The sequence below is a fragment of the Globicephala melas genome, chromosome 14 (genome assembly GCF_963455315.2).
Source record: "Globicephala melas chromosome 14, mGloMel1.2, whole genome shotgun sequence".
NCBI classification, from domain to species: Eukaryota; Metazoa; Chordata; class Mammalia; order Artiodactyla; family Delphinidae; genus Globicephala; species Globicephala melas.
In genome coordinates, this window is record NC_083327.1 from 73,550,355 (window position 1) to 73,576,417 (window position 26,063).

The 26,063-nt window shown below is 43.6% G+C and overlaps 1 protein-coding gene across 4 annotated transcripts in view; it reads left to right on the plus strand.

The window, feature by feature from the left end:
- PLEKHG1 (pleckstrin homology and RhoGEF domain containing G1) overlaps nt 1-26,063 on the plus strand; it is a 223,313-nt gene that overhangs the window by 86,803 nt on the left and 110,447 nt on the right. Inside the window, exon 1 of one of the 4 annotated variants that reach the window (XM_060283666.2) lies at nt 6,267-6,387. The exons of the other annotated variants lie outside the window; for them this stretch is intronic. The gene's annotated coding sequence lies outside the window, so the exon portion shown is untranslated. Of the gene's footprint in view, nt 1-6,266; nt 6,388-26,063 lie in introns of those variants that run through there. 4 annotated transcript variants of the gene reach the window in all.

A 26,063-nucleotide genomic window follows, 5' to 3' on the forward strand; every position in this document is an offset into this window, starting at 1 on the left:
AATGAATACTAAGCTGCAATGAGATGCTTAGCCATCTGTTAAACTTCCTGAGCTTTATGTCTCTGTTCAGCAATATTGGTAGGATTTCTAGGGGCACAGACGAAGTGAATCTTAAATCTAAATAAGAGATCAATGTAGGCAGCCCACATTTCACCACAATGCTCTCTTTGAAGAATCCGTATAATAAAGTGGGGGTCATAACGTAGATCATATTTTCCCATGGGAATGTTTTTATAATTACCAGCTACTCTTTTAATCCAATCTTAGCATCTAATTATAACAATAGCATGTTTTTAAACATTACAACAACTGTGATAGAAATATCATACACACTCATTATACCAAAGTCTCCAATGCACTATAGCTGTTCATTCATTCATCCCACAAATGCTCATTGAGTGTGTACTATGTGCCAGGCACTATTCCAGGCTCTAGGGATTTGTTATGGGCAAAAAACACATGGCCCCCGCCCTCATCAATATTACAGGGTAGACTAGTGGGGGAGATGACTATAGACCAAATAATCATTGCAAATTATAAATGCTAGAAAGGAAAAAAATACAGGCATTGCCTTAAGGAGGTGGTCGTTGTAGAGAGCTCTCACAGATCAGTAGTAGCTGTGGGGGGAGGTCGTTCATGGCAGACGAGCAATGTGGAGACACCACGACTCCCTAGAGGAACTTAGAGAAGAGCAGTGAGACTGTAGTGCTACAGAGGCTGGTAAGGTGAGCAAGGAGGCAGGGACTAGACCTGTGAGGAGTTGGAGGCCGTGTCAAAGATTTGATCATTGTCCTGGAAGAAATGAAAAGCATGGAAGAGCTTTCAGTTGATGGGGTAAAAGTGGGCTGACATCAGATTTACAATTTGAAAAGTTTGTGGTGCGACAGTCCTATACCCTCCAGGATGAACATTATACTAGTACAAATGAAAGACGAGCAGAGGGTAGAGATAGAGGAAAGCAAGTGCCGTTTGAGAGGGTTAAGAAGTTAAAAAAAAAACAAGAACTGGAAGTAGTAATGGTTTGACCATCTGGAGCAAAGGTGGAGAGGATGGTTCCAGAATTTCTGGCTGGTATATCCATGCACATGGCAGTAGCATTCAGTTTCCTGTGAAATCTCAAAGCTGAGATATCAAATAGTCACTTGGATGTACTGGTCTGTTGCTCAGATGTTTGGGCCAAAGGTAAAGTCGGTGATTGGATGGTCCTGCAAAGGAAACTGAAAAAGGATATCAATATATGTAGGAGGGAAACCAGATAATCAGAGATCATGGTCCCCAGGGGAGGACAGTGCTTCAAGAAGAAGGGAGCAGTCACAAGTGTCGGATGCTGTCAAGAAGTTGTAGGAGAAAGAGACCGATAAATGGCAGTGGGATTAGGAAGCATTAAACTACAGAGAGCTGTTTGGGTGGTTGAGGAGGGTGAGGGGAGAACTAGATTGGAGTGACTTGGGGAAGAAATGAAGAGAAGTACAGATAAGCCATTTGTGATTTTTTACCTTTGAGGAGAAGAGACCTACAGCTGGAGGAGGAGGACACAGGGAAAGTCAAGGGAACATCTTCTTAGATGGGCAAGTCTGAGCACGTTTTCTCTACTCTTAGGGCGGATAGAGAAGAGATGCCTTTGATAGTGAATGAACATCTCTAAACACCAAGACCTGCTTGTGTATGTGAGCATCCAAATTCCATATGAATTTACAAATACGTTTTTCAGTGATTATCAGCATTAGCAGAAACCACACGTGCGTTAATCTTTTCCCCATGTGCGACCTCTACAACACTGAGGACCGTACATATGGCACAGGGGAGCTGTGCTGTAGCGCTTGGTTGGTTTTGGTACAGCATCCAGTTCAGAGCCATTCAGCTTGGGTTGTGGTTATCACTTAGAGAAAAGAAATGAGGTTAGAGCATCAGTATTTTCTTTTCATTTTCCTTTGCCTTAAAATTTTGAGAATTTCCTCCACGTTTCTCTTATTGAGAACTCTGCAAACACCAATGGCTCCATGCCCTCCAAGTTTAGAAAATAGGTTTTATTTCCCATCCCCTGCAGCAGTTAGCTATGTACAGCTATCGTCCCTAAATGCAGCACTTTGATCCAAAGTCCATCGCCAAGTCCAGAGCAGAATCTCAGTGGTGTCTGAGTGAGAGAACCAAGCGAACCCAAGTCAGCTGGAGGCCCTATAGCGCGGGGAGACTCTCAAACCTGTGGATGAGCTATCTGAGTTCAGATTTTGCCCCCCTCAATTTCCTCTTGGCCTTGAACGCAGAGTAGAATTGGAGCAATTAGTGCCGCCTGGATCTGCCCGGCATTTACTCATTTGAAGTTCAGTCTCCTCAGGCTGTGTGTGCAGAACTTGCTGCCTTGCGGCGCTGTTCCAGTCTTGTCATCTGGAAAGCCTGTAAACCCAGACTCTCCTTTTCCTACGCTGACTCTTTGCCTCAGTGCACCTGCTTCAGCACCCTGCACTGTGTGGGTCAAGGGCAGGCAGTGGTTGCCTGCCTCCGAAAGCCTCCGACCCTTAGGCTAAGCCCACACTTGCTGAGGCCACCCAGCCGTCTGCTTAGGGGGTGAGGCCTGAGCCCTGCTTGGGAGGCCTGATGCCTGCAGGCCTGATGCTCTTAAAAGAGCCCCTCGCCTGTGAGCAAAGTCATCTTCAGCTGAGTCAGCTGGCAGAGTCAAAATTGCACATGGGATAAAGCTTAAAGCTGCTCACCAGATGACCCCAAAAGCAATGGCACGACCGTAAAAGCCAACCCTGGCACAAAACAATTTGCTGTAAATTGCCGGGTAAACACCAGTGGCCCACACTTGGTACAGCATCTGCCAGAAGCATCAATCTCCAGGAGTCATTTTGCTCCCCAAATGCCATGTCCAGGAGCCAACCCACCAGATGTTGGGGCTTGCGGGCAAAGGGCAACTAAGACCCTTTCCTTCCATCCAGGTTCTGAACCAATTTGAGAATTTGAAACAAAGGAGCAAGGCAGATGGAGACTAACCCCCCACCTTTATTACTGATAAGATCGACCTTGGATATCACATCTTACACCTGTGGGCAGGTGAGCATCCTAATACTACACTCAGCATCAGAAGCCTTCCCACCAGTGGGTTGAAGAGGGGCAGCCTTCCCCACATAGGAGCAGAGCTTTCCTGGGAAGTAAAGCAGAACCTTGCTACTTGTGGATAGCTCTCTGCCACCGGAGCCAAAGAGTAGGGCTAGACTACCCCTGCCCGATTTTCCCTCCTGTGTTTGCCGATCTAATTTCCGATTCCTGCCCCCAAGAGAAATGTGTGTGAGGAGTCAAAGAGAGACCAGGAGCTCTTGGAAGCCCACCCAGATGGAAGAAAACCTCAGGAGCCAGGCAGAAATTCTCCACACAGCCCACCCTCCACCCAATAGCTCCTTCCTGAAGTAAGAGCTGAGGTCGCCTATCTGCTGCAGAGACGGAAGCCATTCTTAGTCTGGTAGCTCAAAGCCCTTTAAGCAGGTGACAACCATATCATCACATTGTGCATTTACACAATCAGCATTTTCTGAGAGCCCCCTGTGTGCCCAGAACCAGCCCTAAGGGGTTACAAAGAAGCATGTGGCCGATTCAGCCCTCATCCTCTTTGGAAGGTGGGTGGGAACAGTACTTATATTTCTGAAATTTAGAGAATTGTTAGTAACTCATAGACACCATAGGAAATTGGAAGCAAACATCCATGAGCTGAGTTTGTCTTGAACCGTATTGACCTTTACAGAGCCTTCAGTATGATTCTGGTTTTCTAGATATTCTGTCTAAAGAAAAAAGTGTGTTTCCTTCCTCAGTGTGCCCGTTTTCGTGAGTGGAAGGGGAGGGTGTCTTATAATAAGACTGACGGGGGTGGAGGGGGGAGATGACCTCATGGGCTCGAGGGCGAGCCGTTTCCCCTCGTGTCCCAGTGAAAGGCGCAGTCGGCCTCCGGCGGGCCTCTGTCAGGAAGTGTATGTGTGGGAACCTGGAAGGGTGGGGCTGCCCTCTGTGGGCAGGACGTTACACTTCTTCCTCTTCCTGGCCACATTTCCCACAGCGGTCATGGTCACGGCTCAGCTTCCTGTCAGGGAAAACCCTGCCTACTGAGCGTCCACCTGCTACAACCAGCAAACTAAGGACGGCAAAGTATTCCCTGCTGCTGCAAAACTTTGATTTCCCATGCAGACCCCTTGATCATGGTACCCGGGGCCTCAGACATCAGCAGCAAAGATGGAGCCGTTCTTTGTGGGGTTGAGGGGACAGGAAGCTGCCGCCTCGGCCAGTCTTTTTCTGGGCCAGAACCTCACAGGCGAGTGAAGTGTGCGAGTCTGGGGTGGAGAGAAGACGAAGCAATGTCATGGAACGGCTGCTGCAGCCAGGGTGGCCTTGGGGTTAGAGCAAGGAAGGAGGCTTCAGGGGAAGGTGAGGGGGTCGGGCAGCCCAGTGGGTGTGGAGACGAGGGGTGGGCATTGATTCTCCTCATCCAGCAGACTACAAGCTGGCCACACACACTGTGCTGGCCGCAAAAGTAATGAAGGTCGCAGACTTCAAGAAGCCCGCAGTCAAGGAAGTTCGTTTCTTCAGACCTTCCTTGATCAATTCCAGGCTGGTGAGGTCATGGAAACACCCTAAATGTCCATCAACAGATGAATGGATAAAGAAGATGTGGCACATACATACCATGGAATATTACTCAGCCATAGAAAGGAACGACATTGAGTTATTTATAGTGAGGTGGATGGACCTAGAGTCTGTCATACAGAGTGAAGTAAGTCAGAAGGAGAAAAACAAATACCGTATGCTAACACATATATATGGAATCTAGAAAAAAAAAAAAAAGGTTCTGAAGAACCTAGGGGCAGGACAGGAATGAAGACGCAGACATAGAGAATGGACTTGAGGACACGGGGAAGGGGAAGGGGAAGCTGGGACGATGTGAGAGAGTGGCATGGACATATATACACTACCAAATGTAAAACAGATAGCTAGTGGGAAGCAGCCGCAGAGCACAGGGAGATCAGCTCAGTGCTTTGTGACCACCTAGAGGGGTGGGACAGGGAGGGAGGGAGGGAGATGCAAGAGGGAGGAGATATGGGGATATATGTATATATATATATGTATAGCTGATTCACTTTGTAATAAAGCAGAAACTAACATAACACTGTAAAGCAATTATACTCCAATAAAGATGTTAAAAAAAAAAAATTCCAGGCTGGTGGGGGGAGCTCGAGAAAATGCAGGCCCCCCGGCACTGTCATAGACCTAGGGGAGCAGTCATTTCAGGGCGAGCCCCGGGAATCTGTATTTTATAAGGTGTTTCTGATGTGCAGTGAGGTCTGAGGCAGCTGGCTGAGTGGGGCAGATGTCCATGGCCGCAGCAGAGGGGGACAAGCTCTGTGGTTCTTGCGCCCGGGGACTGTGAGAACAGAGGAGCCGTACCCACGGGAGGGTTCAGGGCTGGGGTCTGGGGAGTTTTATTTCAAGTATCCGTTGGCTCCGTTCACCTCCTTTCTCACGTATGTCCGTCTTACCTTGGTGGCTGATAACAACAGCTGTGCGGGGTCCTCAGAGTCTGAATTAGGGCAGTTTGCTGTGCTTCTGGCCACGAGCCCTGTGTCTCCCACCATGGACTTCTCATTGGCCCACTGGGGACGGGTGTCTGCAGGGATCTCATATACGTGGCAGCACTAATGATCGACCCTCAAAGAAAAACTCCATCTGGGGGCATTAGTGGATCTCTAGAGTCTTCAGAGCAGATCTTTTGCTTCCAGCATCACTGTTTTATCTCCACCACCTCACCCTGAGGATGGGGCCGGGTGGCTTCTGCTCCTCTTGATAGCTCCTCTCCTGGAATCCCTACCACCCTGCATTCCCCCGTCTAGTCTCCTACAACTGGACACAGAATCCCCTGAGAGATGACTCAGGGTAAATGCACCCACCACGTTCCTGCCTCCTGACTGTCCCCTGATGAATTGCAAGTGATGCTGGACCATCCTCAAGACCCCTGCTTAATCCCTCACCTCTAAGCCGGGACCAGACCCTAGGCTCCAGTAACTGGCTCCCTGCTGGCCTTCCTTGATGCCGCCCCACTCCCACAGGGGGTATCCCCAGCAGAAGGCAGGTTCAGGCTGTCTTTGTGACTCTGGGGGTCCCCGGAACTGAGAGACTATTGAAGGCTTCTTTCCTCTTTCCCCTAAAGGGCAGGTGGCATTGCTCCCTGAGCAGTTCTCCCCTGAACCCCAGCAGAGCCTGGCTCAGCCCTGGGAGGTGGAGGGCGCTGCCCACGGCAGAGGGAGCCCCCGCTCCAGTGAGGAAGTGGGAGACGCACCTCAAGGAGAACCAGGACCTGTCCTCTCAGCAAACGCTGCCCCTCCCTGACTGCAGACTCTGCCCCAGGTGCGTGTCTGAACCCCTCCTGAGGTCAGGGAACAGAGAGTAGAACCAGCAGCTTCCTACTCTTAGACCATTTCAAATCCCATCCTTCATTTCCGCCTTCCCTCCATCTGCCATGATACCAAACTTTTTCTGCAGTTTGGAAAAGTCAAAATAATAAGCAAATGAGGGCAATTTTGACTAATTGAATCCATAAAATATGTATCCCAAAACACTACTGCGTTTTAGTACACTGGAGGCTCTTTAAAAGAAATATTGTAAATGGATATGGAGGGATTTGGGGAATTTTCCCTCCTGCAAAAACAGTCTTGAGCCTATGAGATAAGGTATAGCTGGGGAAGAGAGGAGTGAAGCCAGGTAATGGGTTGCTCCATCTACTCCAACTGTGTAATCCGTAACAGTCATTAGGACAGAAAATAATATCAAAAGCCTCAGCCTGCCTATAATTAATTCAGGCTAAATGAATATAGCATACCAAGGGGGTTCCAGAACTTTCTACCCCTTGCCCCTCCCACAGCTTTAAGGCAATCCTCGGTCTCTAACCAATGTGCACCTGGCATCTTGGCCAGGAGGGGGCATATGTGAGCAGTGTACTCTATGCCTGACGTTCAGGTCCCACCCACCAGTCTGAGGCAACTCCAGCTAGCTCACCAGGAGAGAGAAAAGAATTAGGTCATCGGAATCAATTCATTTTTTTAAAGTTCTCGAGCATTGACATGATTGTGAATTTTTATTAAATTCCCTTAATCAACTTTCCTCATCCACAAAAGCTGTTATGATTCTGTGACCTGAACACCCAGACATTAGAAATACTTTTCAGAAACAAATTCTGTTTATCTAGACGACTGGTTCTCTTTGGAAAAACAATTGTCTGATAGCTGTTCCAATTTAGGAGAGAAAATAAGCTGGGAAAAGAGAAATAGATACACAGGTACATGCCCCCCTCCACATATACAGTCATTTTTGTCTGTTTGAGGGGGTTGGTTTTTTTTTTTTTAATTTTATTGAGGTATAGTTGATTTACAATGTTGTGTTAATTTCTGCTGTACAACAAAGTGACTCAGTTATACATATATAGCTTCTTTTTCATATTCTTTTCCATTATGGTTTATCACAGGTACACAGTCTTTTTTTTTTTTCTTTGCGGTACGCGGGCCTCTCACTGTTGTGGCTCCTCCCGTTGCGGAGCACAGGCTCCGGACGCGCAGGCTCAGCGGCCATGGCTCACGGGCCCAGCCGCTCCGCGGCATGTGGGATCTTCCCGGACCGGGGCACGAACCCTGCATCGGCAGGCGGACTCTCAACCACTGCGCCACCAGGGAAGCCCTACCACTCAGTTTTGTTTTTGCTGTTTTCTGCTTTTTCTCGGCTCATCTCCCACTTTCCCTGGGCCTCCTGAGGGAGGATCAACAACACAAGGGTGAGCGTGTGGGTGGAGGACGGGGCAGGTGGAACTGCCCGGACCTGTCTGTCTGGGGTGTAGCACCATCGCAGGTGGATGGGATCCTCCTGACGGTGGCAGCCTGACAGGGCTATCTATCCCCTCCCGGCCGCCCAGCGGGGCTACGGCCACCTGGGGTCCACAACCGTGGTGGGAGCTCTGGTCAGAGGATGGAGGAATCGCAGCTCTCTCCGAAGGGCAGAATCCAGACTTCTGTTCTCCAGAGTCAAGATGGAATTCAGACTCAGGGTAGGTTTGTGACTTTGCTATGACTGCATGATTTTCTTTTTAAAGAGTTCAGGAAGGTGATAATGAGCTTACAAGCTTTCTCCCCCTTCAAATAGAGTTGACAAATCTAGAGTCTGCTTCTCTTCTTAGGTTATTATAAATCATGGCTAACTCATGGCAGGAGGTTCATTTTCTCTTTTCCTAGTCAAAGACACAGGGACGTTCAGTGATCACACAGTAAGAGATCATTATCCCCCCTTATTTTCCTTCAAAGGCTTTTATTTTAAGATGTAATCCTTGTTCTATGATACGTGTATTTGACTAATAAGACAGAAGAGGTTTATTGGCTTTAGCAAATTGTAGTCTAAATCGTATCACTTTATTACTTCTGGTATGGGCAATGGTAAAAGTAGTTAGCTTCTGTGGATAAACAACAAGGTCCTAATGTATAGCACAGGGAACTATTGATATGTTCAATATCCTGTGATAAACCATAATGGAAAAGAATATTAAAGAAGGATGTCTGTATGTGTAGAACTGAGTCACATTGCTGTACAGCAGAGATCAGCACAACATTGTAAATCAACTATACTTCTATAAAAAAAAGTAGTTAGCTTCTGGGTTTCCCCATTAATTATATTTATTTTCTGCTACTTTTTGTTTTGAGGCAGCAATAGAACTCGTGACCAAAATGTAGCTCTCCTGTTAACTTAGCTCCAAATTTTTGAAAGAAATTTGCATTGGAATGAAAAACTTTGGAAATTCCTAACCTCATTCTGCTCTGTCTAGACCTTGGACTTTTTTTTCTCTTTTTAATTTATTTACTTTTTTTTGGCTGTGTTGGGTCTTCGTTGCTGCGCGTGGGCTTTCTCTAGTTGCGGCGAGCGGGGGCTGCTCTTCGTTGTGGTGCGCGGGCTTCTCATTGCGGTGGCTTCTCTTGTTGCGGAGCACGGGCTCTAGGCACCTGGGCTTCAGTAGTTGTGGCACGTGGGCTCTAGAACGCAGGCTCAGTAGTTGTGGCGCATGGGCTTAGTTGCTCCGTGGCATGTGGGATCTTCCCGGACCAGGGATCAAACCCATGTCCCCTGCATTGACAGGCAGATTCTCAACCACTGCGCCACCAGGGAAGTCCCCTAGACCTTGGACTTCTTAATGATACTTACTTAGAAGGGAACTCTTTGGTCTTGCTGATGAGTGACCTATGAGAGAAGCACGGAGCTAACAGAGGAACCAGGGGTGAGCCCAGAAGGAATCAACTCCCAGGGGTGTTCTGAGCTGGACTGCTGCCCCTCAGAAGGCTTCTATCTGACCCAGAGCCCTGAGAGGTTCCCAAGCAGTAACTGCTAACCGTTCTGTCATTTCAACAAATATGTATTGGAAGCCAGTACGTGCCAGGCATTTTTCGAGATACTGCCTTACTCTGGCCTCTTGCTAACCTACAGTGGAGAGGTATGAAAATCAAAAGTTGTCATTTGTTTTGTTCTGCTGGTGGTTTCCAACCATACTTTTCAGGCTGATGGTATTCAAGAAGAATCAAGCCAAGGGACTATTGTGAAAATGGTTTCACAATAAGTTTATTCATGGCAGATAGTCAATTCCTTATTTAACCAGATATGCAAAAGATAGAAGGCTCAGCTGTGTTCTAAACGGCCAGAAGAGTTAGTGATTATTGGTAACATCTGGCCTTCAGAAAGAAGTGTGAATCGTAATATTTCAAACATTGAGCGCCCAGTTGTTCTCCTAGTATATTTATTTAACAATATTCAGAGCTTTACAAGATGACAAAGTAATATGCTAACATGTGAGGGATTTCTTTTAACAGCTTTACTGAGATATAATTTACAGGCCATACAATTCACCCAATTAAAGGGTACAATTCAATGGTTTCTGTTACATTACATTATTCATTTTATAAGTTGTGGGAAAATCTATATAACACAAAATTTGCTCTTTTAACCATTTTAACGTGTACAATTTAGGGGTATTAATTACATTCATAATTTTATACCACCATCACCACTGTCTACTTGCAAAACTTTTTTGTCACCCCAAACAGAAATTCTGTAACCATGAAGCAGTAACTCCCCATTCTCCCCTGTCCCAACCTTTGGTAACCTCTAACCTACTTCTTGTCCCTAGGTATGTCCCTATTCTAGATATTTCATATAAGTGGAATCATACAATATTTGTCCTTTCACGTCTGGCTAATTTCACTTAGCATAATGTTTTCAAGAGTCAACCACAGCATGTATCAGAACTTCATTCCTTTTTATGGCTGAAGGGATAGTATGTTTTCATTTCCTTCTGTTTTATTCTCCCTCCCATAACTATACCGTAATTTCTAACCTGCTCATAGAAGAATCTTCAGATATTTTTCAGTCTACTGGTATTTTTATATTTATTTGAAGTCTGAAGAGACTCTGAGGAAGGTATTGATTTTCAGTTAGCTCTTTAAAGGCAGGGGCCATAGATTCATCTTTTTACAAATCTTTTTTATCCCTAATGTCTAGTCCAGGTCCTGGCCTAGAATAATTATTCAGCAAATCTATCTTGAGATGGACAGATGAATAGTTTATAAGATTTTACTTTTAGGTACCAGGAAAGAGATTTTAAATAAAAAATAATATAACCTTTATGCTTTAGTTCTTTATTTTCTGGAGCAATGCTATTTTCTTTGGACGTAAAAATTGCTAACTGCAATTATTTCACACTCCATAGATCACTGAATATCAGAGTAGATGTGTTATATAATATAAATATTTAACTGTGACATGTCAAAGGTTAACTTAGGAAATCTGGTAATGCCTAGTTCATACTAATTTAGAGACTATTTGGTGGTGTTTTGTTTTGTTTTGTTTTGTTTTGAGGGTGATCTGAGTATCCCAGCTGCTAAGCAGTGTGGTGTCAATCAAGTCTTCTCAACTCATAGCTGCTCGTGGTGCTGTCTACATAGCTATTCTTTCTCAGTGCTGGGCTCAGGAGCTGGGAACAGTGAAACTGAAACAGAAGCTGCTACAAGTTGGAGAAGCTCTTAGACACCTCACTGGAGTAGGGAAACTGGAGACGAGGGTGGATGTGGGTGATTCACAGTGTTCACCTTTAAATACAAAATGTAACTATGTTTCTGCCAGCTCTGTCCAAATAAGTAAGGATGTATGTGCATGTATATATGGGCAGTCCACCACTCAGCACACTAAAATGTGCTCTCGTTGTGCTTTGACTATTCCAAAGGTGTGAAGGACATGAGAGAAAGGAGGAGGAATGCAAAATGAAGCCTTGGACTAGGAAGTAACTCATCAAAGGATACCTTTTCTGTATATGATTCCCCACCCACTTTCTCAATATCTAACCAAGAATAAACATTTGCACATTTTATTTTTTTAATTTATTTTACTGAAGTATAGTTGATTTACAGTGTTGTGTTAATTTCTACTGTATAGCAAAGTGATTCCGTTATACATATGTATACATTCTTTTTCATATTCTTTTCCATCATGGTTTATCCCAGGATATTGAATATAGTTTCCTGTGCTCTACAGTAGGACCTTGTTGTTTATCCATTCAGTATGTAATAGTTTGCATCTGCTCATCCCAAACTCCCATTCCATCCCTCCCCTCCCCTCCTCTCCCTTGGCAACTGCAAGTCTCTGTGTTCTCTAGGTCTGTGAGTCTGTTTCTGTTTTGTAGATAAGTTCATTTGCATTTGCCCATTTTAAGTTGCAACTAAGTGACTTGCTTTGTTGAGTGAAATCATGCCCACTTTAGTGCATGCACTATTTCAGAAATTCTATTCTTCAGTGAAGCTCCTGTGAACACCCAGAAAACCTGGCCGTGTTGCTCATTTGCAGGATAGCAGAGGCAGCACCCACCATTCACTTTGCCTGTGATCCTCCCTCCTTATCTAGATGCTGAGCTCAGTCAGAGCTCCATGGCTTGATACCCTAAATCCACCATGGCCAGTGTCTCTATAGGGTAGGCACTCAATGATTATTTGATAGCTGGGCCTTCAGAAACATGACTGCAAAATGTTATCAAGTAAGGAGCCTGGTTTTCATAGACGGCCTGTATAATCTATCTTGATGCCTTGTAAGTCATACCAGGAACTTAAGTTAGTATTGCTTTTCACATTTCAAAGGCATACAGACTACCATTGGCCTCAATATAAAATAATAATTTCTGACTGTGGGACTCTATACCCTGTAGTCGAAAAGAAACCCCTTCCTTCCTCATTTCTCGGTGACAGCCTCTAATCATCTTTGAGTAATTTTTAAGATTCTTTCTAAACCACCATTTCCTTCATTATGTCGGCTGGGGAACAGCTTCTCCTTGTATGAATGGAATGGTTCTCATTCCTTTCCAAATTCAACCACCCACCTAGTAAGAAAAGGTAGCTGTAAATCTCAACCAACTTTCTTTTTCAACAATTATTCTGGGAGCAAAGTCAGATAATAAAGTCAGCTCACCACCAAATATTTATTGAGGACCTGGGAGAAGTTTCAGGTAACCATTAAAGAGAATATAAGCTCTACCCAAACCTGATTCCCCAAGTGCTTTGTGATTTCCATACTTAAGGAACGGTGGGAAGAGCATCCCCAGGGCAGACACTAGCCTGAGCAAAGGCCCAGAGGTATGAAAAGCTAGAGTATCCCTGGGGAGTGTTGAGTGTTCCAATATGGCTGCAGTACCTGCCCAGACCCTAGAAGGCTAAGTGCTAAGATAAGGAGTATCTGCTTGATTCGTAGACCATAGGGAACTGTATCAAGCTTTCCTGGCAGAGAGTAACCTACATTCTGAGTTTTAGAAGAGAGCCATGTAGAGATGGCTTGAGGAAGAAAGAAATTGAATTTAGCAAGATATTATTAAAGAGGTCATTGTAAAGATTCAGCCCCAAACTATGAAACTGACAGTAAGGAGAGGAAGGATGGAAAGAAGAGACAGAGACTTAACTGATTCCGTTTTACGGCCTGTGGACCAGTTATCATGGCAGTTGTTTATTAAGCTCTATTGTCTCAATGTCTGTCCCCATGGGATTTTAATTTATGGAAGCGACTGAGAGACTAACGCCACTAAAAGATTTGTATTACTTACAGTTCCCAAGGGGGGTGGGGGTGGCTGGCATGCCATGCGGGGCCACATGGGGAAGCACCAGTGTTGGCCAGGAGGCAGAAAGAAATGAGAGGAAAGCCTAGGCCAAACTTTATTGGGGTTTCCGTGGGATTGCCCGTGAAGGGCAGAGCAGGGTCCACAGCTTAGGATTGACTCATTTGAATAATTCCAGCTGGCCTTGGAGCATAGGGGCTTCCCCTGGTTGTCTGGTACCTGGCCCTGGGGTTTTGTATGAGAGTTAGATAAGGGAGTGGTTCAGAGATCACTGGATCACAGGGGAGAAGTAAAGAACTTTGGCTATTTGTTTGGTCCTACAATTAATGGATACTAAATAGACAAATACAGAATCTAAGAAAACATGAGCGTGAAGATCTCTCTACATATATCAGGACAGTTGGCTAAATGCTGTATATGGATTATCTCACTTAATCCTCTCAGCGATCTGCAGTAAGTACCAAATTGTCCCCATTTTACACGTGAAGCAACTGAAACCTAAAGGGGTTCAACAATTTACCCACGTTCATGTAGGTAATGATTTTTCCAGCCAGATTCAATCCTACTCCACCCCCTGCTACGAAGCTCTGCCCCACATAGTCTTCTCCACTCTATTATTCCTCACTCTGGGCTCAGGATGTGAGACTAGTCCTGCTGAAAAAGGAGTGGTGGAAACTTATAGAAGCTTCCCCAGGGCTCACTGGACTGGGGAACAGAGGTGGGTTCATGGGGTTTACTGTCTCTCTGTAAGTCTTCCTATTTCTACCTGCGTTGTCAGAATAGTGTGAAGATGTGTTTGCCTACTGGTGGCGCACCGTTCAGCACGTTATAATAAGCAAATAAATAAAATGTGTGACTTAAGCACTGTCTCCTCCCTTCCCGGAAACTGATTCTTGACTTTTGGCTTTTTTCTCTCTGATCATTTTAACTCTGGGACTTGGAAGCTCTCGTGTCAGCAAACAAAGCCTTTGGCAGACTCTTTTCCCCCCCGTGTCATGAGCCAGTGATCCAAATTGCCTATGCAGGAGGCTCTGAATTCCCTGGGTTAGACTCTGAGGTCCTGCATCAGTAACTACCCCGTTTGGTCAGTGTCCAGCACAGTTCCTTGGATCAGCCAACCCGGTCTGCATGAGGTCTGTCTCTTCACAGCTTCCATGGCTTTGTTCCTAACACTTGGCTGCCTTCTCAGCACCTCTCTCCACACATCTTCATGCATCACTTCCACGAAGAGCCAGCTTGGTGCTCAGCCTCTGTAGGAGGGTGTCCACAGCACACATAAATCATGCAACCACGTCCAGGAAGCACCTACTTGGCACAAAGCCATGAGGGGGACACAGAGCCATGAGGGGGTTACCAAGCCATGAGTGGCCCCAGTCAGGATCTCAGGGAGCTTGTGACTAGCTGGAGAGGCAGGGTGAAATGGTAAAAGATGCAAATAACACTTCAGAAGATGGAGGCTATGTCACACAAGAGTTCAGAAGTTATTCCCCACCAAATTGGCACCGCTTTGTATGTAGTTCTTGCTTCACTCATCTACAGCTTTCTACGCACTCCTGATAGTTTATCTGGGAGCTTTCACTCTTGAACTGGGCTGTGACCCATCAGAGAGAGGCATCACAAGTCTAGTTTATAAGAGCCTTTGCAGAAGGAACATGGCAGCATTCCTGTTTTCTAACCACGATTAGGCCAGTTATGCGGGAACAGTCCCTGTCCTTACGTGCAGAGCTTGGCTGCATGGACTTAGCATAGCAGAGGGGGTAAATGTTTCAGCCCCAGAGTTAGACTGTCTGGCTTATATACCAGTTTTATCACTTCATTGTTATATGACTTTGAAAGTTACTTCATCTCTTTGTGCCTCATTTTCCTCAAGTGCAAAATAGGGATGATAGCAATACCTACCTTTTAGAGTTGTTATGAGAATTAAATGAGATAGGTTTTTTTAAAAGCTTAGATACGGTACCTGGCACATAGTAAAAACATATTACTGTGTGGTCCTCATGACTGAGTGATTCCCACCTTTTAGAGGTTTTCTAATTGATTCCTAGTAACTGGAACTGTCTTATCCTTATAAGTCATCAGTTTCATTAACCTTCTCTGCTAGTAAATTTTACAAAACCAAAGTTTAAAAACTTGAGCACAAGCATTTCCCCTGGAATACTGGAACTGTTGGTATTTCATTATTTCTACCTGGACATTTTAATAGCCAACAATGGCTTTGAAAAGAACTAAGAAGACATGCAGCGTCTGTCAGTCTCCATATTGGAGTTTCTGTTGTGTTTTTGTTTCCATGTGAACTTGATTTTTTCTAAAGTTTATAAGCCTTTTGCTCCATGGTGAGATTCAGCAACAAGTTTCTGGTCCAAAGAGCAATATTTGTCCTCCTTGAAAATCGACCCTGGTTTCCATTTTCTTTACAGAGAAGTTGCTCAATGCTTTGTGATTCCAGAACGTGGTTTTAGCTTGAGGTTTCCACAAATGTAATTTTTTCATGTGTGATCATTTTGAAAAACTATTTAAAAGCTGCAGATATAGCACATTGTCCTTTGGCTTTTGTTTTGTTTTGTTGGTGGTTTTATTTTTTGTTTTGTTGATGCTGAGTTGCCTTTAGTTGGTCTTCGTTTGAGATAAGGGGTAGAAAATATTAGGATTTCACTTCAAAGATAGCTCTGATCTATAGACTAGGATCCTAGACTGCAGAAAGTATTTCTTCCTTGTTGAGAAAACTGTTGATTCCCCTTTCCTTGAAATGTTAAGGTACAGGGCATTGGTTAAGGACACAGATCTGGATAGAATCCTGGCTCCTGTGCTTCCACTTGCGTCCCTTTGGACTTGTTACATAGCTTGCCTAAGCCTCGAATTGCCCAGCTTTGAAACTGGGACAACTGAATGCTTGTAAGGGCCGGATGAGACCTTGTCATTCTTATAAGGATCACCAAGTGTTCATGGCAGTGCTGAACAGACACAAGCTCGCCAACATCCATGACTGCTGTTTCGCAGAAGTCCGACCTGAGAGTTTCTACGAGGAACTCTACCTGGCTCTTGAAGTTTTCTTGAAAACAAAATGTGCCCCTCTTGAATGGAGGAGATTTCGTGTGAAAATATCCGTAAAGTAACCAAGGGTGCCTACTGAAATCACTCTAGAAGGGGGGAGGAACCATTAAAAAAAAAAGAATTCAAATTTAGAAACTTCACCTTCAAAAAAGGTTAGTTTTTCATTTTCTTGACCACTTTCACAGCCAGTCAAATGAACCTGGGGTGCTCTTTATATAAGTTATGCAGAGAGTACAGAAAACAGGTATTAGCCTAAAATAGTGTCCAAAGCCTCGGCTATGTATCAAGATGGTGATGAGGGAGAATTCAGATCACAGAGAATATTTTAGAATGTCTTCCCTCTGTAAATATTTTTAAAAGCCCATATATCTTTAAAATTTTTTCTTTGATGGCTTAAGTTGAAAGTCTAGGGAGTCTGGCAGTGGAATTCATGCTAAAACCAGGAGACCGAAGTGATGCCCCTGGCGGTGATCGCTCTGTGTGGAAGCTATTTCCCCCCCTCTCCCCAAAGCCCTGAGCCACTTTAAGGCCTGCGGTGATGGCAGGCTGCCAGCTCTGGGGGAAAAAAAAACACCTGCAGTTTTCATTTGAAATCAGAGGATGACATTTAGACACTTCTTAATCTTGCACCAAACACTTCAACTATCTAGTTACACACACACATCACACGAATGCACACATGCCTGGCCTTCTTCGGGCAGCACCAGTGCTGGGTCCAGGGTCTGTTTTCTTCAGCTCCATCTCACTGTGTGGGTGTTTCTGAACAACAGCATCTCTATCCAAAATGCATGAAAGGAATCTTTAGCCAACCAGGATTTGAAAAATGAATCACTGATTCATGAGCATCATTTTACAAGTGCTTTTTTAAGTCCAAAATACAAGAAATCATCTGTGCAAAGGACAAAGGTCTCAAGGTAAGTACTCGTAATGTGTTGAGACGGAGTCCCCGAGTGGTGTTATGGGGGTGTCAGAAATCAAACATGAAAGCTGTTACAGAAGTGATTGTCTCTTTACTTGCGATCTGTAAAACAGAAGACTTTGCTGTATTTCCAAGAGTAAAATTACTTTTGAACTACCAAGAAAATATGCAAAAATTATGCTATGGCCAATGAAATATTTTTTGGTTCTGATTATTTGGGTGGGTTCCAATTATATACGTGTGTGTGTGTATATATACATATAGTGCTAAATTTTGCTAAAGATTGTTTGGAAACCATATGTTATTACCAAAAGTAGTTTTTTGTTTGTTTGTTTGGTTGGTTGGTTTTTTGGCCCTGACGCATGGCATGCGGGATCTTAGTTCCCCCACCAGGGATTGAACCCAGATCCCCTGCAGAGGAAGCATGGAGTCCTAACCACTGGACCACCAGGGAAGTCCCTGGAAGTATTGAATAATTTTTAATATATGAATACTTTTAAGCATTTAAAAATTTCTCCAGGAGCTGAAACAGAGTATATGTGATGATTTGATTCTGAAAGAGTAAGGATCATTACAATCTGTCAACTCTGGAGCTTAAAAAACATGGATACAATAGTATATTTTTGATGACTTAGGCCACAGAACAATTGGTCATGCCTTAGGCAATGGAGACAGAACTGATCTTGGAGTCAAGCCTACAGCTCTCTAGCTGTGTGCCTTGGGCGGGTTATTTGAGTTCTGTCTCTGTGTCCTCAGAATCTTTGAGGGGGCGCTGAGCTTAGGGCCCCAACCCTTGAGGGAGTGAATCCTGGGTGGGCGGGGGCAAGGGGAGGGGAGTGGGGAGATTTCAGGACACTCAACTGGGATGTGAGTCAGGGCGCCTGGGGATGGGGTGGTGGCACCAGTGTGGTCCAGGACAAGCTTCTCCTATTTCAGAATCTTGCTCAAGGCTGGCCCAGGAAGGGAGGAGCCTTCTGTAGGAGTTCTGCTTGGTCATTTAGAATTCAGATGACCCCAGCGGAGGTCGTCAGCATTTTGAGTACTGGTGGAGGCGAGTGTGGCTTCTCCAACCCTTGAAACATCTGTTTACTCTGGCTGGACTGTCTGGGGGCAGATTGACACAGACAGCTCCCACCCTGCAAAGGGAAAATGCAGTGTTTTGTTTCCTAATATACCAAAGCTGCTTTTTTAGGGTGAAGAATCCAAAATGTCACCGCATCATTATCTGCTCAGGAAAGTAGTTCTGTCCCCTTCTAACAGACCTGGAGAATCTACTTCTTGTGAACTTCTAAAGACATTTGGTTCTTCCAGTGGGCTGCTGCTGGGTTTTTTTATTTTATGTTTATAGTTCAGCTAAAGAGCAAATGTTGGCAGATCAATTGTGTTATACCCACTTTGAAAGATAGTTGTTAGTTAAGGAAGCTGTTGTGTTAATGATTTGACTCCCCAACCTGACTGTATATTATGCAAATGAGATACAGAGGAAAACCTCACCTATTCCAGCTAATTGAAACATTCCATTTTAGTATTTCCAAATACATACATAAGAAAACAGAGTATGCTCACGGAAAAATATTTTGGGATCCTTTACGGAGTTGATAAGACTAATTTATAATGAACACAATATGGGGAAATGTAACAAAATCCAATTACTCCAAGCCAGGCAACACAGAAAGTTCTAAAGCTCCTCGCTTATCCTTTTATGACAGTTGTGCAGATTGTGTGTTTGCACAAGGACAGGACTGTGTGCAAGTCTTGAGTTCACCTCTCACTTTAAAAGAGGCTAAGTGGCTTCATGATAAGTGTTCATATCTATAGATGATTTGGAAAACAGGTTAATCCGATTACAGTTGTTAAGCTCAGTCTCTGAAAAAAAATTTAAGTTCTTTTTTCAGGGAGAGTCTTATCTTGTACACAAGTTGGGAGCTTAACATTTATCTTCTTCTCACGGCTAGTACATATAAAGGCAAATTTCAAAGTAACATCAGATGATAGTGATTGTGTTCATCGCCTTTACATCTTTTAATTTCTTCTCTTTGCTCGTATGTCCTTCACGACTAAAGTGTAACTGTCCTTAAAACTGGAGAAATTTGCATATATTCTGTGGATTGGCCCTCTGTCACTGTCCTGGTTTTGTTACCATACTATAGTTATGCAAGATGTTGGCGTTGGGGGAAACTGAGTGAAGGATACAGGAGACCTCCTTGTCCTTTTTTTTTTTTTACAACTTCTTATCGATTTATACTTATTTCAAAATTTTAAAAAATTGTAATGTAACTGTTCTCTAGAACATTTATCTGAGGTCTCTAGTGCCTAAGCAGGTAGTTCAATAAGATACTTTTGTTCAGTACGTGACTTCCATGTATTAAGTCCTGTAAGGTTTTTGTGGGTAACAGATAATTGCCTTGTAAATGTAGATGGATGTTCCATAAATGCTTCTTGAGGTCCATGGTCTCTAAATCACTTTGCTAATGGGGAAGAGAGACTTTTGGTGATGAGGTCTGTCTCCTTACTCAGGTCATGCCCTTTGGCCCTACCAACTTGCCCAAGCAAATGGACCCGTCCCTGGGCTCTCTTAAATACCGGGAGCGATAATGTTGAGAGCTAGCTGACATTCTTTGAGCCCCTAGTATGTGCCAGGCTCCGTCATGCCTTATACTCCTTAAATCACTTAAGCCTCAGAACACCCCAGGATGGCACGAAAATGAAGCAATTTTAAATGTGGCAAGTTTAAATGATCATTAAATAATGTCCCTACTTTCTGAAGAGTTCACTCTGCTAGGAATCTTAACGAAAGGCAATGGATCCTCTCAGCTAAACAAATAAACACAAAAATTTCCTTTTGATTTTTAATGCAAACAAAAGAAAACTTTGAAATTGTCTCATCATCCCCTTCTGAGAATAAATACTGGCAATTATCCATGACCCCTGCTTGTTGCTAACTCCTGCTATGTTTAGGATTGAAAGAGCCAAATTTCAGATCACATGTTTTGGTAAATAGCTCAGGGTGAGAATAATATTTACTATCGGCAGTAAGCAGCTTTGTATTGTTTCAGATTGGTGACGTGCAGGGGTAGGTGGAGAGGGTCAGAAGCGAGTTCCAGTATCATAGTGAATCACGGTATAACGTGCCTGCCAGCAAGAAACTTTCAGATGTCTCAGCTACATTAGGAGGAGGACAGCGTTCGCTACCTGTGCTTGGGGCTGCTCGAGCAAGCTGACCAGCCTCTCTCTGACACTCCCATTATAGGGCAGCTGGTATCCACCATTCATCGGGACGATGCGAAGTGAGGAGAACAGAGGCCTCATCCTGGCTCAGTCACTAACTAGGTCATTGATTCTTTTTTTTTTTTTTCTTTTGACCATGCTGTGCGGCATGCAGGATCTTAGTTCCCCAGCCAGGGACTGAACCCAGGCCCCCTGCATTGGGATCGCAGAGTCTTAACCACTGGACTGCCAGGGAAGTCCCTTTTTTAAAGTTTTATATTGAAGTATAGTTGATTTACAATGTTGTGTTCGTTTCTGGTGTAGATCATTGATTCTTAAAACATGTTCCCGGGCTTCCCTGGTGGCGCAGTGGTTGAGAGTCCGCCTGCCGGTGTAGGGGACGCGGGTTCGTGCCCCGGTCCGGGAAGATCCCACATGCCGCGGAGCGGCTGCGCCCGTGAGCCATGGCCGCTGAGCCTGCGCGTCCGGAGCCTGTGCTCCGCAACGGGAGAGGCCACAGCAGTGAGAGGCTCGCGTACCACAAAAAACAAACAAACAAACAAAAAACCCACAAAAAACATGTTCCCAAGACCAGCAGCATCAACACCATCTGGGGACTTGTTAGAAATTCTCAGGCCCTACCCCAGACCCACAGAATCAGACATTCTGGCGGTGGAACCAGCGATCTGTGTTTCACTGGGCTTCCAGGTGATTCTGAGGCCAGCGCAAGCTTGAGAACCACTCGGCGAATTTACCCTGGGTGATCCCCTTTCCAGGCTTCAGTTTCTTCTTCTATAAAATGGAAGACTTCTATGTAGTAAGCTATTCCTAAGGCCCCCTCTCTGAACTCCAGGGCACACGTCCCAAGCGCTCTAATTCTATAAATCCGTGATGTAGATCTACACATCTGGAAGTATTGTATAGTGCACGAGGGGACAGGCTCTGAAATCTGACTGCCTGGGTTCAGATCCTGGTGCCCCCACTTGGTAGCACTGTACACCCAAGCAACCTACTGAATTACCCTGTTCATTGTTCTCTTCCTCCATAAAACTGAGGTGATAACACCCATGTCCTAAGGAGGTTGTGAGCAATTGATCTAAAACACACAGAACAGCACCTGACACAAAGGAAGTAACTCCTACCTCAGGTATTAGCAGACCTGTGACTCTCCACCTAAAGAATTCTGGAACTTCAGGGATGGGAATTGTAGTTATACAACTTTATTTCCTACACAGGGGCTATATATTAAAAATAGTCTTTAGCACTTGCTGAAGAAATAAGATAATAAATTATACATGTTGAAAATTTTTATTCATAGGAAGGCTCCACACTGGGGTATGTCTAAGGATGGCATGAAAACTGAATTTTTAAAGAATAAGCAATCATTCTTTAAGAAGGCATTGGTTGTCAGTACAACTCTGGCAACGAGGCTGCATGTAAGACCTGTGATTGCTTCCATGTTATAACTAGAAAAAAATTAATAAAATGAGTTCAGACTTATCTGTATTTTGGGTTCTTTTTAACCATTTGATTATTGTCTATCCATAACAGGAAGGAAACTAATATGATTGGGTGTCTGTTAGGTGGCACACACCATGATGGATGTTTTATAAGGGTCACTCACATCAATTCAATCGAATGGTAACCCTGCGAAATAAGATGGTCCTGACTTTAAAGAGACTGAGGTTGATTGAAATTAAAGTTCTTGATCACATAGTAAGTTATAGACCCAAGATTTGAGAGTAGGTTTATCTCAATCCATACTTCACCCCTTGGCATCACTAACTTAACTATTTGTTATACTTTTAAAACATAAAACTAAGTTTTCAACAAATGAGACATGGACATCTTTTGCTACTTCATAAGCACAACTGGACGACGCAGTAGTGTCAAGAACTCTAGTATGTAGAGCACCTTCTGAAGGGCACTGGGAACCTCTCACCGTCAAAAGCGCTTCTTTTATTTGCACCTACAAAAATCAGAGGTCCTCACCTAAGCCTGTGTTTTGATCATCATTCTCCTTCTCCCTGTGTGGGCCTTCGGGTGAGACAATGGCCAGCATCCTTGGAAAGGTACCAAGCTGCCGAGGAGGGGAAGCCACACCTGGGTTTTCTGCCTCACAGAAGAGAAAACCGTACTATTCTTTATTGCATCTCACCTTCCCATCTCTTTCCCATGATTTTATTCAAAGTGAAAGCAAGTTGGGATACACAGATTCTCTACTGAGGGTTTTTAGACTTTGACTCAGTTAATACTTAAAATATAATTCTATTCTGTCCCTTAGAAAAGCTCTATTCTACTTGAAGAGTACTTCTTGGTGTAGAAAAAAAGTCAAGAAATGTTTTGCTTTTTTTTTTAACCTTAATTTGGAGGCATGGCAACATTCTTGGGGCACAGCTGTGGTATTACGCCCTGGGAGTACATAAGAATCACTTTAAGAGAAGAAACCTAGTGCCCTGGTCTCACCCTCCAGAGAATATGCTGTTTTTGAAATAGCCCTTGGTTATTGTTTAGTACCTTGATTTTTGAACACTTGTAGGATTTTGTGTAGCATCTTTACATAGTTGAACATACCTGGTGCCTTTGAATTTGCTTATATACTATTATTGTCCCTAATAATTTAACTAAATTACTTTCAAGTTTCTTTTTAATTTGGCTGACTTAGTAGAATCTTCACTCTGGTGATTTTCATGAGGAGTTTAGAAAAGAGTTTAACGATAGCAAATATTTATTTTCTGTTGGCCCTTGAAGTTTAAAGTATCCTCAGTGGTTAATGGTCCAACTCCATTTTTTACCTGTTAGGATGTTGAAACTCAGTCTAGGTTGATTCTTTGAAATGAGGGAGGAGATGACCAGGATCCCAAGTGCAGACCTACTGGTGCCAACCCAGCCATCTCCACACCGGTGCCTGAGGGTTGGGGAATATCTACCTCCCCACAAATGCACTCTTAATTTTATCATTGGCGTCAGACCCAAATCTTCATCTGGTCTCCTTACAACAAAATTGGTCAGATCTCATGTGGATCTCAAGGGGCCCTCTTATCCTTTCAGAACAAGCCCAAATGTAGAGACTGAAGTGGCTTTTCCCACAAAGCACCTCACCCTGGACTCCAACCTGATTTCTGACTAGTTCTAGGTATAGTATTCTATTCCTTTTTGGGAGAGACTAATTTTAAGTGTTTGAGGTCGCTATTTTATCATTGATCCCATAAAGCTTTTCTTCTTTGGGGTGATAGAGTAGGGGAGGCTGAGGGAGGGGTTAGCACGGCCTTGAGCTCCCCCGGAACAATGGTTCCCACCTTTATAATGCACAAAAATCACCCAGGGAGTGTAGTTACCAATGCTCATTCTGGGTTCCCATCTGTAAAGATTTCGATCTAGTGTTCTTGGGCAGGGTCCAGCAATCTCGTTGCTTATTGAAAATACAAGCTGATGGTGATTGTATTAACCAGCTCAGGCTGCCGTAACAAGATACCATAGACTGGGGGGCTTAAATAACAGATATTTGTCTTCTCACATTTCTGGTGGCTGGAAGTCTAAGATCAGGGTGCCAGCAGGGGAGTTTCTGGTGAGGCCTCTTGTCCTGGCTTGCAGATGGCTGCCTTCTCACTGTGTCCTCACATGGCCTTCGCTCTGTGCAGAGTGGAGAGAGAAAGAGATCTCTGTTGGTTTTTTCTTCTTTTTTATTATGTGAGTTTCCAGTGTACAGCACTATAATTCAACATCTGTCTGCACTACAAAATGACCACCTCCACAGTCTAGTTACCATCAGTCACCATACAATTGACCCCCTTCACTCCTTTTACTTATCCCCCAACCCCCTTCCTCTCTGGTAACCACTAATCTCACCTCTGTATTTATGAGTTTGTTTTTGCTTTATTCGGTTTGTTTGTTTGTTTTGTTTTTTTTATATTCTACATATGAGTGAAATTATGTGGTATTTGTCTTTCTCCTTCTGACTTATTTCACTTAGCATAATACCTTCAAGGTCCATCCAAGTTGTCACAAATGGCAGAATTTCATTCTTATTTATGGCTGAGTAATATTCTAGTGTGTGTGTGTGTGTGTGTGTGTGTGTGTGTGTATCACATCTTCTTTATCCATTCATTCATCGGTGGACACTTAGGTTGTTTCTGTATCTTGGCTGCTATAAACACAAGGGTGAGGGGTGCATACATCTTTGCAAATTAGTATTTTCATGTTCTTCAGATAAATAACTAGAAGTGGAGTCATATGTTAGTTCTGTTCTTAATTTTTTGAGGGATCTCTATACTGTTTTCCATAGTGGCTTACCAATTTACATTTCCACCAACAGTGTATGAGGGTTCTAGCCTTTTCTTCTTATAAGGACTCCAGTCCTATCAGATTAGGGCCCCAACCTTATGACCTCATTTAACCTCGATTACCTCCTTAAAGGCTCTGTCTCCAATTATAGTCACATTGGGGGTTAAGACTTCACCATATGAATTTGGGGGGAGCGCACAAGTCAGTCCATAACAGTGCCTTAGGGGATGTTGAACCACACCTGGAAAAATGCTGGTTTAGAGTGTGTGTAACGATCACCAGTTTCATTCATCAAACATTTGGTTTACAACACCATTATAACAACGGATGTATTAAAATTTACAAATAGATTAAGTAGAGGAAATATTTTCCCCATTTTTTTAATTGGAGTATAGTTGATGTACAATATTATATGTTATAGGTGTACCATATAGTGATTTCTAATTTTTTAAAGCTTATACTTCATTTATAGTTATTATAAAATATTGGCTATATTTCCTGTGTTGTACAATATATCCTTGTAGCTTATTTTATACATTACTTTTTTTACCTCTTAATCCCCTACTATATATATATACATATATATATAAAAATAACCTTATATGGCCCCTCCCCCTTCCCTCTCCCCACTGGTAACCACTAGTTTGTTCTCTATATCTGTGAGTCCGCTTCTTTTTTGTTATATTCACTAGTTTGTTGTATTTTTTAGATTCTACATATAAGTGATATTATACAGTTTTTGTCTTTGTCTGACTTATTTCACTTAGCATAATACCCTCCAAGTCCATCCATGTTGCTGCAAATGGCAAAATTTCATTCTTTTTCATGGTTGAGTAGTACTCCATTGTATACATATTCACCACATATTCTTTATCCATTCATCGGTTGATGGACACTTAGGTTGCTTCAATAGCTTGGCAATTGTAACTAATGCTGCTATGACCATTGAGATGCATGTAACTTTTTGAATTAGTGGTTTTTTCTTTTAGATATATACCCAGGAGTGGAATTGCTATGTCAAATTGGTAGTTCTATTTTGAGTTTCTGAGAAACCTCTGTACTGTTTTCCACAGCGGCTGCACCAATTTATATTCCCACCAACAGTGCCCAAGGGTCGCCTTTTCTCCACATTCTCGCCAACACTTGTTATTTGTGTTCTTTTTAATGACAGTCATTCTGACAGGTGTGAGGTGATACCTCATTGTGGTTCTAATTTGCATTTCCCTGATGATTAGCGATGTGGAGCATCTTTTCATGTGCCTGTTGGCCAGCGGCATTTCCAGAGGACCTTTTTTTTTTTTTTAGTAATATCATGGAATGGGATTTATTAAGAAAAGAATACCCTGCTCTCTAGCACTTTCTCATCATGGGGTTTCCAGAAAAGCATCCCAGAAGAAAGACATGGGTACCAGCCTGTCCTCTTGTGGCCTGAGTCAGGGTTTCCTAGGC